Source organism: Tenrec ecaudatus, chromosome 15 (genome assembly GCF_050624435.1).
Source record: "Tenrec ecaudatus isolate mTenEca1 chromosome 15, mTenEca1.hap1, whole genome shotgun sequence".
NCBI lineage: Eukaryota > Metazoa > Chordata > Mammalia > Afrosoricida > Tenrecidae > Tenrec > Tenrec ecaudatus.
This window is the reverse complement of record NC_134544.1, coordinates 47,529,929-47,535,843: the sequence shown is the minus strand read 5'-3', so window position 1 is coordinate 47,535,843 and position 5,915 is coordinate 47,529,929. Positions and strand designations below refer to the sequence as shown.

General features: G+C 33.8%; 1 pseudogene; it reads left to right on the top strand.

Moving 5' to 3' along the window:
- Positions 1–1,276: 1,276 nt before the first annotated feature.
- LOC142428263 (U2 spliceosomal RNA) lies at positions 1,277–1,424 on the top strand (annotated as a pseudogene).
- The last annotated feature ends 4,491 nt before the right edge of the window (positions 1,425–5,915 follow it).

Below are 5,915 nucleotides of genomic sequence, written 5' to 3'. Positions count from 1 at the left end.
CCTTCTGTTGTCCATTAGATATCACGAGTCTGAGTGATCTCAAAGGCACCAACATGCATTGTTTCGTTGGAAGTTAATTTCATTGATTTTAAAACTTTATTTTTTGCTACTTTAGAGATGTAATGTTATAAATTTCACTCTGAACCTTGTTGTAAATACAGTGCAAACATTGAGTTGTGGTTTTCATTTTCATTCAGTTCAAAATAATTTCTAATTTCTCTTTGACTTCTGTATATTGGTATTTAAGTTATTTGGAAGTGTGCTTCCCTTCCTCAGCAACCCAACTAAGTATTTGACTCTCTGTGTAATTGATTTCTAGTTTAGTTCCTTGATGGTGAGTATATTTTGTATGGATTTGGATTCTTTAAATTTGATGTACTGTATGTACTTCAACAGAGTGCATTTTCTGCTTTATACCCTGAAAGTTCTATAAGCATAAATTGGTCAAGTTAGTTAATATTTTGCTTATGACTTTTATATACTTAAATATTCATGAATCTGCCCTAGAAATTATAAAGAGAATTCTTAGAACTACCAATTATAATTGTGGATTTGCTTACTTTTTCTTCCAGTGCTGGAAGGTTTTGTTTAGGATTAGTATGTCTTCTTGACTGAATAAATTAGTTTCATTTTATTTATGAAAGGACTCTCTTTATCCTTCTTAGTAATTTACTTTGAAATATAATTTATTTCATATTCAATGTAATTATTTCATACTCAATGTAGGCTTCTTTTCATTAGTGTCAGCATAGTTCACATTTTTCTATCCTCTACTTTTATTATCAATATAATAAAAGTACTTTGTCAGTGTGTCTGGCTTTTAAACCAATTTAACTGTCTTCACTTTTTGAGTGTTTTATTCATTTAAATTTACTATGATTACCTATGTGGTTGTGTTCAGATCCATATACTGGTTGTTAGTGTTTGAACATGTCTTTATTTTGTCTTCAATTTTAAAATTAAGAAAGTTGTTATTGATGTGAAATTTATACACAATTAATCCCTTCAAGATATATAATTAGGAGGTATTCAATATAGTCATAATGTTGAGCTACTATAAGTTCTTTAGTTTCAAAAACCTTTTCTTTATGCCATGAAACACCCTATACACATTAAATAACTACTCTCCATTCCCCCATTTTAGAGGTTTCTCTGATAGTTAACAATCTGTCTTTTGCACTGTGTGTTATTCCGAGTATATCACATAAACAAAATCACACTAAATGTAGCATATTTTATCTGGCTTCCTTAATTTATTATAATATTTTTCACTGTCATCACTTCTTGGCCTTTTGGCTAAGATCAAGTGTAATATTTTCAATGTCCATCTATGTTGTACAGCATATTATATTCATCCTACTTTTTATAGTTGAATAGCATTTAATGTGTGCATCTACTTCAATTTGGTGATTAGGTCATCCATTGATGGACAGTTCAGTTGTTTCCATTTTTTTACTACTATGAATAATGCTGCTAAGAAGATTCATAAAGAGGTTGGTGCATGGACATATATTTTCATTTCTCTCAGACAACACACAGGAATGAAACTGCAGAATCATATGATTATTTTATGTTTAGCAGTTTTACATTTTGAAAACTTACCAAACTACTATCCAAAACAGTTGGATTATTTCATATTAGTACTAGAAATGAACAAATGTTCTTTATTTTCTACATTTTTGCTGACATTTGTTACTTTAAAAAAATCTAGAGAATGTGAAGTGATAACTCAGTTTGCATTTCTTTAATAATGAAAAACAGTGAATTTGGATCAATACCTCAAGTCATATACAAAAATTAACTGAATATGGATAAAATATTATGGTTGAAATTAGAATATGCAATGGGTCTCAATGGTTTGGCAGGTAATGTGCAATCCTTTATTACTATGTGATCTGAAGTGAACAGTCTATCAATTCAAAGGAACTTTTCTTGGTTGTGTGACCTACCTACAATTGAAAGCAGCTTCTCACTTACAGATGTGGTTAAGTTCCAATGACTGTGTTGCTTGATGACAATCAGCATTGTGCAAAAATGGCAAAGGATCACATCAGGTCAAAAGATAAAGGCTAATTACATAATTAATATAACTAGACAATTACATTATTATGTAAAAAAACCATTGAAACTCATGGCCCAATTGTATTGGCCTGGGTAAAATAAAAACTACAGAAACTCATATATGTATAAGAGAGAATTTTTTATATAAGGTAAGTGTACATTCAGAAGGCATCCCAACCCAGTGTTGTCCAAGCCCATAAGTCCAACATTAACCCAAATGTCCAACATCAATCTACAAAGTCCTCTTCGTGTTTACCAAAACACAAGCAATGACTCAGACTGCAGGAGGAAAGCTGAATCAGTGAGCATGTAAGCATCTAAGCACTGGCAGGGTCTCCATGTGGCTTCTCCAGCACCCAGGACTGCATCAGAGTAGGTCCATGTGTCTTCTCAAGGATATTTTGCAGGAAATGAACCTTGCCAGCTGAAGAAGGTAACTGGCTAAGGCTGCTGCACCCTGGTCCGACCATCAGAAGGCAAAATACCCACGAACCAGAAAGGCAAGGTTCAGTGAGCCATTTATCTCTCTACTTTCAATTAATCCCATAAGTGTTTACCGGCTAGATAGGCACAATAAATCTTAACTATCTCACCCTTTCAAGTTGATACATAACCTTGAATATTAAGGTCTACATTTCAGTTACCAAGCACTTCAGTATTACTGCCAATCAAAATCATGACCATCAAATTAATCGTGTCTCATAGCGATTCTAGGGCAGGGTGGAACTGGTCTCATGAATGTTCAAGACAGTAACTCCTTATGGGAGTAGAAAGCCTTACCTTTCTTCCTCAGAGTAAGCTGGTGATTTCAAATTGTTTACCTTGCAATTGGCAGACCAATGAATAACCACTACACCACCTGAGTTCCTTATTACTGCCAAATATACTCACAACTACACAATCAAATTTGAATATATTGTGAATATGATTTTTAAAAATGAGGAGTTGGTATATATGGTTCTTCTGGCATTGTCCATTCTCTCTTGATTCTGAATTCCAGCCTGCTTTCTCCTTGTCAATGACTTCAGGATTTGGTTACATGACAAGCAACCTGCCACTTGACTTGAAGCTTTAGGTTCATCAGTTACTACAAGCAAGTGAATGGAGACACCACTACCTTGCTACTGATCCATGGAGTCTGGACTTGCCAGATCCCATAATTTCATGAGCTATTTACTTGAAATAAACCTATATACATACAAGGGGATACCCAGTAGAGTTTCATAGTATGCATTTGTCCCGCTAGGTGAGCGTCAAGCAACTCACTATGAGTTAGTCAACCAGTGGCATCACTGGGAAGGTTCTCTATACTCACAGTTTTGTTTTGTTTTTTCCCCATAAAAGCAGTTTCACTCAAACCTCATATTTGTGATGGCCAAGTTTAGAGAACAGCATGCAGCTGTGAAATTTTGTTTCCTAGTGGGAAAAAAATGCTGCAGAAACAGCTGTGATGTTGAGCACAGCTTATAAGGTCAGTGCAATGGGAGAAACTCAAGTGTACAGAGTGGTTTTCTCATTTCAAAAGAGGTAAAGTGTTGATTGATGACAAACCTCATTGTGGACATTAGTCAACTTCCCAAACCGATGAAAATGTTGACTTATAGTGCATTTGGAGTTTGTTCCATCAGGTCAGACTGTTAATCAAGCTTTCTATTTAGAGGTTCTGAAAAGTTTGCTTACAACAACAGCAAAAAAAAAAAAGACTTGATTTTGGCAGATGGGGGACTGGTTTTATCACCATGACAATGTACCTGCTCACACAGTCATCTCAGTGCTCCAGTCTTTGGCGAAAAACTGCATGCCGCTCTTGCCCCATGCACCTTACTCACCTGACTGTGTTCTGTGTGAGTTCTTTAGGTTTCTGCGAATGAAGAAGGACATGAGAAAGCAGTGATTTGATGACATAGAGAGGTGGAGAAAAAAAAAAACAACCATCCTAATGATATGAGCTTGAAAAGTGTTTCCAAGAACGGATTCGCAGGTTTGGCAAATGTATTAAGAGTAATGAAGAGTATTTTGAAGATGATAAAGCTGTATTGTAAAAAGAAATTAATACATAGCTTTGGGGACAAATTTCCATTTGGGGGAGGATACCCATTTGTATATTTCTAAAAAGACATCACATGTTTTTCTTTTTAGAGAACTTACTCTAAGGCAAAAATATATATGTAAGTGTTGCAACAAAAATGAGAAAACAGGAAAATGCAATGTATTGCCAAGTGCAAAATTAAACATAGAAACATGACTTTGAAGTCATCCTATTGATACTATTCATTTTTCCTTTCTGTAAAAAAATTCATTTTATTAGGAGCTCTTACACATATTATTACAATCTATAATTCAATTAGACCAAGCATAATTTTATAATTGTTGCCCCCCTAATTTTCAAAGCATTTTGTTTCTTCTTATTCTCTTTGATATCAGCTCCCCTTTATCCCTTCCTCTCCCATCTTAATGCCAGGAAACATATTGTTATATTATAAATATTATTATTATTTGACAGCTCTTTCACCATCCACTGTATCTGTTCCCCTACAATTCTGTTATTCATTCCCCTTGAGTGGGGTTATACAGTCATCTTTGCTATCGGCTCCCTGGCCCCTTCCCTTAGCCCCAGGGATTCATTGCTCCCATTACTATTTCTGTTGGGCTTATTGATCTTGGATTTCATGCATTGCATGATCTTTATTACACAAATAAATATTCACAGGTTTAACAAGCTTAATGAGGCAAAACTGGCACCATAATAGTAAGAGGAAGAAATATTAAGGAACTAAAGGATATTTATGTGTTTCATCTATGCTATACTGCACGCTGGACATATCTTCCCTCCCATGTGGCCCTTCTGTGGGTCTGGTGTCTGCACTTTTCTGCGTTTCTTCATATCAATTTTATTGCTTGTTTTTGAACTTCTGATACCTATTCATGCTTAGGCCTCATGATTATACAGGCTTATATTTATAGAAAGAATATGTGGAATCATTAAATGATAGACATAAATGATTGTCAGAAATTGGCAGACTCAAATATGGTTTTCCATTATTATTGCCTATTAGTGCTCCAGAATTTAGTTAGGTCCCATGTGTGAGAACATAGCGATTAAAAAAATGTGGTAATTAGTATCTACATGAAAGATTTTTCAGGGTCAACAAAGTGAATTTGTAAGCATAACTACTTTCTAAATCTTAATCTTCATTGGATAATGGAGTGATAATTGCTGAAGAATTAATGTTTAGAGCCCTTAGAGAGAACATTAGGGTAAATGTCTAAAATTGAAATTCATTACTTAAAATTATGTTCACACACAATGTATTTAGTCTAATACTCTGTATAATATCTCTTTAAAAAAACTTTAAAATTTATTTTCCTTCTTTGCAAAACAAACCTGTATTGTTTCTCTGACTGCTTACCATTTGAGTATTTTTCATGGCATCTCATCATCTGATTGTGTGCATTTTCATCGGAGCTCTTACATCTCTTTTCTTCCTCTGTTTCTGTATTATTGAGTGAAAACAATAACAAATAAGTTTCACTCATGTATTCTTATATCAACAACAGATTGCCTTCTGTCTATGATATAGATTGACTTCACGTCAGCCTTATTTTTTCTAGCAAGTATAATTGATCTGATTTATCAAATAACAAAATGTGTTTATTACTCTCAGTTTTTAAAACCATAAACAGTAAAACATTTTGTATAAAAGGTAGTTTTCCCCACACAATTAGGAGAAGAAAATATAGGAGTTAGAAAATAAAATTGTAGCAATATATTCAAGTTTTGGTATGTAATTTTATAGAAAGATAATTACTTAGGAAATATGGATTATCGCAGAAAAAGCATTAGACTTTAAAAT